At 43.8% G+C, this 11,903-nt stretch overlaps 1 pseudogene across 1 annotated transcript in view; it reads left to right on the forward strand.

Annotated features, from left to right (window-relative positions):
- The first annotated feature begins 530 nt into the window (after positions 1-530).
- The window catches only part of LOC311247567 (copine-8-like), a 16,953-nt pseudogene continuing 5,580 nt past the window's right edge, over positions 531-11,903 (forward strand). The window contains exons 1-2 of the transcript in view: positions 531-733; positions 5,134-5,261. The product of the transcript in view is annotated as a copine-8-like (transcript). The remainder of the gene's footprint in view (positions 734-5,133; positions 5,262-11,903) is intronic.

The following is an 11,903-nucleotide window of genomic DNA, read 5'->3' on the forward strand; positions in this document are numbered from 1 at the left end:
CGCGAGGCCCTGTGCGACCGCACTGCTCGCACACCCCTCTGAGGCGGCCCTGCACACACACACACACACACAGACACACACACACACACACACACACAGACACACACACACACACAGCACACACACACACGCGCACATGCGCACACACACACACCGCACAGCACACTCACACACACACACACACACACGCACACACTGGCACACACACACGCACACACACACACTAGTGAATTCAAAATGGTGGATATTTGCTAAATTATAAACACACTACATAACTACAATCTCACTAATAACCCATTACCCTATTGGTCAACAAACGTATTGTTGAAAATATACACTATGACTGCTGTTTTGACCACAAGGATTATGGTCCTTTACTCTTGGATACATTGATATAAAAAAAAACGCAACATTATGTCACACAGTCTCCAGAGAGATTGATTTATGACACGATGTCATGTTGGCACCCTAACTGTAATTCTTCTTCTGACCACCAGGGAACCCCTCCCCAGTCCACCTCGCTGCACTACATGAACCCCTACCAGCTGAACGCCTACGCCATGGCACTGCGGGCCGTGGGCGAGATCATCCAGGACTACGACAGCGACAAGATGTTCCCGGCGCTTGGGCTTCTGGCGCCAAGCTGCCCCCCGAGGACGGGTCGGTCTCTCACGAGTTTCCCCCTGGTGAGAGTCACCTCTCTGGGGGGCAGGTCTCTCACGAGTTCCCCCTGGTGAGTCACCTCTCTGGTGGGGCAGGTCTCTCACGAGTTCCCCCTGGTGAGTCACCTCTCTGTGGGGCAGGTCTCTCCACGAGTTCCCCCCTGGTGAGTCACCTCTCTGGGGGCAGGTCTCTCACGAGTTCCCCCTGTGAGTCACCTCTCTGGGGGGCAGGTCTCTCACGAGTTCCCCCTGGTGAGTCACCTCTCTGGGGGGCAGGTCTCTCACGAGTTCCCCCTGGTGAGTCACCTCTCTGGGGGGCGAGGTCTCTCACGAGTTCCCCCTGGTGAGTCACCTCTCTGGGGGGCAGGTCTCTCACGAGTTCCCCCTGGTGGTGAGGCACCTCTCTGTGGGGCAGGTCTCTCACGAGTTCCCCCTGGTGAGTCACCTCTCTGGGGGGGCAGGTCTCTCACGAGTTCCCCCTGGTGAGTCACCTACTCTGGGGGGGGCAGGTCTCTCACGAGTTCCCCCTGGTGAGTCACCTCTCTGTGGGGGGGCAGGTCTCTCACGAGTTCCCCCTGGTGAGTCACCTCTCTGTGGGGCAGGTCTCTTCACGAGTTCCCCCTGGTGAGTCACCTCTCTGGGGGGGGCAGGTCTCTCTCACGAGTTCCCCCTGGTGAGTCACCTCTCTGTGGGGGCAGGTCTCTCACGAGTTCCCCCTGGTGAGTCACCTCTCTGTGGGGGGCAGGTCTCTCACGAGTTCCCCCTGGTGAGTCGCACCTCTCTGTGGGGCAGGTCTCTCACGAGTTCCCCCTGGTGAGTCACCTCTCTCTGGGGGGCAGTCTCTCACGAGTTCCCCCTGGTGAGTCACCTCTCTGGGGGGCAGGTCCTCTCACGAGTTCCCCCTGGTGAGTCACCTCTCTGGGGGGCAGGTCCTCTCACGAGTTCCCCCTGGTGAGTCACCTCTCTGGGGGGCAGGTCTCTCACGAGTTCCCCCTGGTGAGTCAGCATCTTCTGGGGGGGCAGGTCTCTCACGAGTTCCCCCTGGTGAGTCAGCTCTCTGTGGGGGGGCAGGTCTCTCACGAGTTCCCCCTGGTGAGTCACCTCTCTTGTGGGGCAGTGCTCTCTCACGAGTTCCCCCTGGTGAGTCACCTCTCTGGGGGGGGCAGGTCTATTATAATAATAATAATAATAATAATAATAATAATAATAATAATAATAATAATAAGTAATAATAATAATTAATAATAATAATAATAATAAATAATAATAATAATAATAATAATAATAATATAATAATATAATTAATAATAGTAATAATAGTAATAATAATAATAATTAATAAATAATTAATAATAATAATAATAATAATAATAATAATAATAATAATAATAATAATAATAATAATAATAATAATAATAATAATAATAATTAATAATAATAATAATAATAAATAATATAATAATAATAATAAATAATAATAATAATAATAATTAATAATAATATAATATAATAAATAATAATAATAATAATAATAATAATAATAATATATAATAATAATAATAATAATATAATAATAATAATAATAATAATAATAATAATCATTAATAATAATAATAATAAATAATAATTAATAATAATAATAATATATAATAATAATAATAATAAATGGAACAGTATATTCTGTGGATAATAGTATACTGTACATGATGAGGTGATGGTGTCCGTGTGAACGCTGTGAACAACACTAATGAAAAGCCAGAGTCTGAGCAGCCGAAGCTGCTGCCTGTGTGAGTGATGATGACAGGGAGTCGAGCGTCAGATGACTGAGAGCAGGGTCAGTAGTGGGTCAATACCATTCAGAGGGGGGGGTGGGGGGGGGTGAGGGGAGTGTGTGCGGGGGGGGGGGGGGGGGGTGGTAAAAAAACACACACGGTGCCAGACTCATAATATACACCTACAGAAAGGTGCATATCCTTGAGAATAGATCACTAACTTAATTGGTTATTTTGTTTACCTATCAATATGTTGTTGTGAATGCACGTCTGTTCATTCCCTGGTGCTGAATCTAAGGAGGGCTGCTTAACCCTTTCACTACCACACTACCAAAGGGTTAACCCTTTCACTGCGACGATACAAAAGGTTAACCCTTTCACTGCCACACGAGCATTTCAGCAAAACAGTAAAAACATTGACCCTGACAGAAAGTGTATAAGGTGCTGAGTAGAGGCAAGAGACCCAGATGATGGCCTCAACGTATTAAATCGTGGATAAAAAAAAAAAAAAATAAAAAACGAAAGAGTGAAATAAGCTCATAAAACAATTTCATAATATTAACACTATGATCGCCGATGACGAGTTAAGACGTCATTCCTAGCCATGCTCATTCTGCCGAAGACGCCGTAACTCGTCTTTGATGTCAATATTTCAAAAATCTGTGACCGAAATCATATTCGCCCTGAGACACACTGCAAAGCTCCACTCAACTCTCTAGCGGTTCAAGAGCGCCATCTGGTGGCCGATCGGCAGATCGCCAACCGGAAATGAGCCTTTGAACCGGAAGTGCTCATCCATATGTGGTCCGGGCACTCGCTATCGTTAGAGAGACTCCGTCTTGACACAGTGAACATCGATCGGTGCAAATGACTCGAAAAAACAACATGATTTGGACGTATATACTATTATACAACCTGGAAATGGATCGGGCATTTCTCCATCCCATAATAGAAAAAATTCTGTTCCACGCTCATCTGCCAGCGGCGCGAGGAAGCCACGGTAAGATTCAGCGTTATATTCTAACGTGTTCCATATAAACTGCTATGATGAACATATGACCCACTCTGGATGAATCATCTAACGCTGCCCATGGAATTATAAACGATCCCCCGCCCATCCGGTCATCATCAGATGATACGTAGTAACTTCTAGAACCACGTCCAGTTGACATTTTTTATCTCGCGCCGATTGCTATCAAACTGTATTTCATCATCAATATAATGCATTTGGAGCTATAAATCAAGTTCTGGAGAAAGCTGCAGAAAACGATAAAAACATACTTATACTTTAGACCATATTTTAGTATGAATATGTGAATGAAAAAGTTTAACGTTGCTACACCCTGAACAATACATATAGGACATTGAATGGGCCATAATAATGGCAATTTAGCAATAGAATTTAAAAAGTTATAGCCCTGCAAAGAAGGGGAACTTCTCCATAGACAAATAGAGCTGGCGAGGGATGGTAAATTATGAATTTAACCCATGGCGATCAAAGTGTTAAGATAATAATAATAATAACAATAATAATCAAAGTAATAATAATAACAAAAACAACAACATTAATAATTAGTGTAAACAAATGAACATGAAACTGTAAAACAAAGTGACATTAATGGTTTTATGAGATTTAAGCTATTCATTTAACAATGTATATTTAAGCTTGGATTTGAGTGATGAAATAGATGAGCACATTTTTATTATGGAGGGTTTTGAGTTCCAAATAGTAGGAATAAATCTAAATCTTATACTGAACTGACCTAATGTTGTGCGGAAGAAACTACGATGAATATTGTTTGATTGCCTTGTTGGATATGAATGAATACTGGAGTTTTAACCAGAAGGTTAACCGTGTGGTAGGGAAAGGGTTAACCTTCTGCAGTGTGGTAGTGAAAGGGTTAACATTCTGCAGTGTGGTAGTGAAAGGGTTAAAAGGTGGGTGAGGGGGCAGCATTCATGGATAAGATTAGATTAAATTCGATTAGAATAGATTAGATTAGATTAAAATGTATTGTCATCATACAGCACAAGTACAGTACAATGTAAAGAAGTTTGGCATCCAACCAGAGTGCAAATCTAACAGTAAAGTGCAACAGTGAGTGTAGTGGTGATCAGATGTATGTACTATATATGTATTATATCAATAGAGACAGTGTGACTACTACTGACCAGCAGCGTAACTAGTAAGAGTAGACAGATATAGATAAGGGTTATGTGCAGGTAAGTACAGACAGAGGATAGGCATATATGCGGTGAGAATGAATATATATATATGGTATATACAGCATAAAGTATATGAGGCATTATATGCAGGTATATTAATAAATATATATAATCATGAGACTATCATAATTGGCTTATTATGGATTTTACATGTTTAAATTTACATATATTAGGATTAAATTAATTATTCACCCAGAGTCAAAGTGGAAGCAACCGAATAAAACCAGTCGAGGGGAAGAATAAAAGAGAATGAGGTGCAACTGAAGGCTAAATATCTATAGTCCTCCTCCAATGATCCACGAAAGGAGGGTTGATAATAACATGCAGTCATTGTATATGCAATAAAAACACCATGCAGGTGCGTATGATGTATACTCTCAAAAGTATACAAACCTAATAATAGTACAAATCTCCCAAAACAGTACTTAAGTATTGTAACAAAGTACTCCCCACCCCCCCCCCCCCCCCCTCAGAACAGCAACATGGAGAACCCGTACTGTAACGGCATCGAGGGCATCCTGGAGGCGTACCACCAGAGTCTGAAGAGCGTGCAGCTCTACGGGCCGACCAACTTCGCCCCGGTGGTCAACCACGTCGCCAGGTAATGGAACACTAGTAACACCAGTAACACCAGTAACACCAGTAACACCAGTAACACCAGTAACACCAGTAAGACCAGTAACACCAGTAAGACCAGTAACACCAGTAACACCAGTAACACCAGTAACACCAGTAACACCAGTAAGACCAGTAACACCAGTAACACCAGTAACACCAGTAACACCAGTAAGACCAGTAACACCAGTAACACCAGTAACACCAGTAAGACCAGTAACACCAGTAACACCAGTAAGACCAGTAACACCAGTAACACCAGTAACACCAGTAACACCAGTAACACCAGTAAGACCAGTAACACCAGTAAGACCAGTAACACCAGTAACACCAGTAACACCAGTAACACCAGTAAGACCAGTAAGACCAGTAACACCAGTAACACCAGTAACACCAGTAACACCAGTAACACCAGTAACACCAGTAACACCAGTAAGACCAGTAACACCAGTAAGACCAGTAAGACCAGTAACACCAGTAACACCAGTAAGACCAGTAACACCAGTAACACCAGTAACACCAGTAACACCAGTAAGACCAGTAACACCAGTAACACCAGTAACACCAGTAAGACCAGTAAGACCAGTAACACCAGTAACACCAGTAAGACCAGTAACACCAGTAACACCAGTAACACCAGTAAGACCAGTAACACCAGTAAGACCAGTAAGACCAGTAAGACCAGTAACACCAGTAACACCAGTAACACCAGTAAGACCAGTAACACCAGTAACACCAGTAACACCAGTAACACCAGTAAGACCAGTAACACCAGTAACACCAGTAACACCAGTAAGACCAGTAACACCAGTAACACCAGTAACACCAGTAACACCAGTAACACCAGTAAGACCAGTAACACCAGTAAGACCAGTAAGACCAGTAAGACCAGTAACACCAGTAAGACCAGTAACACCAGTAACACCAGTAACACCAGTAACACCAGTAAGACCAGTAAGACCAGTAACACCAGTAACACCAGTAACACCAGTAACACCAGTAAGACCAGTAACACCAGTAACACCAGTAACACCAGTAAGACCAGTAAGACCAGTAAGACCAGTAAGACCAGTAACACCAGTAAGACCAGTAACACCAGTAAGACCAGTAAGACCAGTAACACCAGTAACACCAGTAACACCAGTAACACCAGTAACACCAGTAAGACCAGTAAGACCAGTAACACCAGTAACACCAGTAAGACCAGTAACACCAGTAACACCAGTAAGACCAGTAACACCAGTAAGACCAGTAAGACCAGTAACACCAGTAACACCAGTAACACCAGTAAGACCAGTAAGACCAGTAACACCAGTAACACCAGTAACACCAGTAACACCAGTAACACCAGTAACACCAGTAAGACCAGTAACACCAGTAAGACCAGTAAGACCAGTAAGACCAGTAACACCAGTAACACCAGTAACACCAGTAAGACCAGTAAGACCAGTAACACCAGTAAGACCAGTAACACCAGTAAGACCAGTAACACCAGTAACACCAGTAACACCAGTAACACCAGTAAGACCAGTAACACCAGTAAGACCAGTAAGACCAGTAACACCAGTAACACCAGTAACACCAGTAACACCAGTAACACCAGTAAGACCAGTAACACCAGTAACACCAGTAACACCAGTAAGACCAGTAACACCAGTAACACCAGTAACACCAGTAACACCAGTAAGACCAGTAACACCAGTAAGACCAGTAACACCAGTAACACCAGTAACACCAGTAACACCAGTAAGACCAGTAACACCAGTAAGACCAGTAAGACCAGTAAGACCAGTAAGACCAGTAACACCAGTAACACCAGTAACACCAGTAAGACCAGTAACACCAGTAAGACCAGTAAGACCAGTAACACCAGTAAGACCAGTAACACCAGTAACACCAGTAAGACCAGTAACACCAGTAAGACCAGTAAGACCAGTAACACCAGTAACACCAGTAACACCAGTAAGACCAGTAAGACCAGTAAGACCAGTAAGACCAGTAACACCAGTAAGACCAGTAACACCAGTAACACCAGTAACACCAGTAACACCAGTAAGACCAGTAAGACCAGTAACACCAGTAACACCAGTAACACCAGTAACACCAGTAAGACCAGTAAGACCAGTAACACCAGTAACACCAGTAAGACCAGTAACACCAGTAACACCAGTAACACCAGTAAGACCAGTAACACCAGTAAGACCAGTAACACCAGTAACACCAGTAACACCAGTAACACCAGTAACACCAGTAAGACCAGTAACACCAGTAACACCAGTAACACCAGTAACACCAGTAAGACCAGTAACACCAGTAAGACCAGTAACACCAGTAAGACCAGTAACACCAGTAAGACCAGTAACACCAGTAACACCAGTAACACCAGTAACACCAGTAACACCAGTAACACCAGTAAGACCAGTAACACCAGTAACACCAGTAAGACCAGTAACACCAGTAACACCAGTAACACCAGTAAGACCAGTAAGACCAGTAACACCAGTAAGACCAGTAACACCAGTAACACCAGTAACACCAGTAACACCAGTAAGACCAGTAAGACCAGTAACACCAGTAACACCAGTAACACCAGTAACACCAGTAAGACCAGTAACACCAGTAACACCAGTAACACCAGTAAGACCAGTAACACCAGTAAGACCAGTAACACCAGTAACACCAGTAACACCAGTAAGACCAGTAACACCAGTAACACCAGTAACACCAGTAACACCAGTAACACCAGTAACACCAGTAAGACCAGTAACACCAGTAAGACCAGTAACACCAGTAACACCAGTAAGACCAGTAAGACCAGGAACACCAGTAACACCAGTAACACCAGTAACACCAGTAAGACCAGTAACACCAGTAAGACCAGTAACACCAGTAAGACCAGTAACACCAGTAACACCAGTAACACCAGTAAGACCAGTAAGACCAGTAAGACCAGTAACACCAGTAAGACCAGTAAGACCAGTAAGACCAGTAACACCAGTAAGACCAGTAAGACCAGTAAGACCAGTAAGACCAGTAACACCAGTAAGACCAGTAACACCAGTAAGACCAGTAACACCAGTAAGACCAGTAAGACCAGTAACACCAGTAACACCAGTAACACCAGTAACACCAGTAACACCAGTAACACCAGTAACACCAGTAAGACCAGTAACACCAGTAAGACCAGTAAGACCAGTAACACCAGTAAGACCAGTAACACCAGTAACACCAGTAACACCAGTAACACCAGTAAGACCAGTAAGACCAGTAACACCAGTAACACCAGTAACACCAGTAACACCAGTAAGACCAGTAACACCAGTAACACCAGTAACACCAGTAACACCAGTAACACCAGTAACACCAGTAAGACCAGTAACACCAGTAACACCAGTAAGACCAGTAAGACCAGTAACACCAGTAAGACCAGTAAGACCAGTAACACCAGTAAGACCAGTAAGACCAGTATACCAGTAAGATCAGTAAGACCAGTAACACCAGTAAGACCAGTAACACCAGTAACACCAGTAACACCAGTAAGACCAGTAAGACCAGTAACACCAGTAAGACCAGTAACACCAGTAAGACCAGTAACACCAGTAAGACCAGTAACACCAGTAAGACCAGTAACACCAGTAACACCAGTAAGACCAGTAACACCAGTAAGACCAGTAACACCAGTAAGACCAGTAACACCAGTAACACCAGTAAGACCAGTAACACCAGTAAGACCAGTAACACCAGTAACACCAGTAAGACCAGTAACACCAGTAACACCAGTAAGACCAGTAAGACCAGTAAGACCAGTAACACCAGTAACACCAGTAAGACCAGTAAGACCAGTAACACCAGTAACACCAGTAACACCAGTAAGACCAGTAAGACCAGTAAGACCAGTAACACCAGTAACACCAGTAAGACCAGTAAGACCAGTAAGACCAGTAAGACCAGTAACACCAGTAAGACCAGTAACACCAGTAAGACCAGTAACACCAGTAACACCAGTAACACCAGTAAGACCAGTAACACCAGTAACACCAGTAACACCAGTAACACCAGTAACACCAGTAAGACCAGTAACACCAGTAAGACCAGTAAGACCAGTAAGACCAGTAAGACCAGTAACACCAGTAACACCAGTAACACCAGTAAGACCAGTAACACCAGTAAGACCAGTAACACCAGTAACACCAGTAACACCAGTAAGACCAGTAACACCAGTAAGACCAGTAAGACCAGTAACACCAGTAACACCAGTAACACCAGTAAGACCAGTAAGACCAGTAAGACCAGTAAGACCAGTAACACCAGTAAGACCAGTAACACCAGTAAGACCAGTAACACCAGTAACACCAGTAACACCAGTAACACCAGTAACACCAGTAAAACCAGTAACACCAGTAACACCAGTAAGACCAGTAACACCAGTAAGACCAGTAACACCAGTAAGACCAGTAAGACCAGTAAGACCAGTAAGACCAGTAAGACCAGTAAGACCAGTAACACCAGTAACACCAGTAAGACCAGTAAGACCAGTAAGACCAGTAAGACCAGTAAGACCAGTAACACCAGTAAGACCAGTAACACCAGTAACACCAGTAAGACCAGTAACACCAGTAACACCAGTAAGACCAGTAAGACCAGTAACACCAGTAACACCAGTAAGACCAGTAAGACCAGTAACACCAGTAACACCAGTAAGACCAGTAACACCAGTAACACCAGTAAGACCAGTAACACCAGTAACACCAGTAACACCAGTAACACCAGTAACACCACAGAGTAAATTTCGCAGAGTAATTTTTACTCAAACTGAGTACATTTGACTCAAACTGATGTTTTTAGTGTAAAAGAAACTGCTTAATTATTACATTCTGGTGATTTCTTTTGCACTTTGTGATGGATTAAATTAACTGCTATTGTAGAGCTCAACACCACTGAAGGCCACACACGAGCACACTTAGACAACTTTTTAGGGATTCAACCACATTATGACAACAACCTTGTCTTTATAATACATGACACTACCATCATCAAGCGATTCAACAGAACAGCAGCATTGCCAGAAGCACGGACCATAACTTCAGGATGATCAAACATCACTCACAAAGCTGTGGGCTCACTTGAAGAGAAAGGCAGCACTGGCTTCCGATGCTGGCCAATGCGTAAAGTCGTGGCTGTCCCATGGTATTGCGAGGAAATGTTTGTATCCTCTTTAACACAATGGGGACCGGCCACGTATATATACGGGTTTCGAATCCATGCGTTGTGAACCAGAGGCACGTATATAGCCGTGGCATTTGTTATTGCTGTTATTGCATTTAATAACCGGCTCAAGGTCCCCGACCGGCTCTGCAGATCTACCCTCGTCTGTTAAAATCGAGAACACGCAATACCGGCCAGATCCTCTTAGGTGCGCCATCGCTCCACTGCAGTATGCCTTGTGGGCGAATGGAAAACTTTATTTTTTTCATTCAGTTTCAGTTTCATAGTACCCGGATCCTGAACCAACACAATGTACTGTGGATCACGTTTCGAATCGCAGATTTCACCATGGAATAATGGGATTTATCATCAGCCAATGGACATATCGATCTACCAGATGCCGATCGATAACGGGGAAATGCTGGGGGGTATCCCACGGGCTGACGGTAAGACCTTTTTCACCTAAATTACAGCCGGATCGGAGCTTGCTGTGACACGCAAGCAGTCGATCAGTGAATGTGGCTAGTTACACGGACACTGTATTGGTAATCAATAATACTAAACGACGTCCCCCGCCCCCCCCCCCCCCTTTCATGCATACATGCTTTGGGACAGCCCGGATCATATGCAGTTTGTGTTATTTCTTTAGCATATATAAAACGGAAATGCCGTTGAATATAACGTTAGTAGCGCTTAGCTCCATAACTAGCTTTCCAGAAAATATATGAGACAAAATCTGCGATAAAGCTTATATTCACGGCGCTATAAAATGACAACCTACCGATGCATTTTTTTTTTCTTTAAGCCATTTTGAAGGGACGGTTTATGAACTCAATTGACAATGAGAATGGACAGATAGCAATACTATAAAGTATAGATATAGTTGTACAAAAACCCACACGTTTGTTTACATTCCCTGGTCCTCAACCACTATATTAGACGGGTCCCATCGGTCGCCAAAGTGGAAACGTTCCTCTCTGACTCAGATCATAGGAGTTGTTATGATGATTTTCAGCAAACTGGCGGTCTCGGTAAAAGCCTCTTATTTTTTCTTTTTTTTATTATGTTTTTGGTAGATTTGTATTGTTTTTACTACCGGGCAGTCCAGTAGACAGAGAGGAAGAACGGGAGACAGAGCGGGGGGAAGACATTCGGCAAAGGACGCCGGGTCCGGGAATCGAACCCGGGTTGGCGGCTTCGCGACGCAGCGCGTTACACGGTTCGGCCACTTGGGGCGCCCCAGTAAAAAGCCTCTTCTACGTTGTTCTCATGGATGGATGTTAACGGTTACCCACGGTTACCTTTGCAAGCTGTTTGAGTTATATAACGATATCCAGTGGCTTGGTGTGGACCCAGACGTTTGATTAAAATGTTCTCCAAATTCAGGGTTTCAAACCTGTGCTCGAGTAAATAATCCACCTTG

This window comes from Notolepis coatsorum (assembly GCF_963971535.1).
Source record: "Notolepis coatsorum genome assembly, contig: SCAFFOLD_3214, whole genome shotgun sequence".
Taxonomy (NCBI): domain Eukaryota; kingdom Metazoa; phylum Chordata; class Actinopteri; order Aulopiformes; family Paralepididae; genus Notolepis; species Notolepis coatsorum.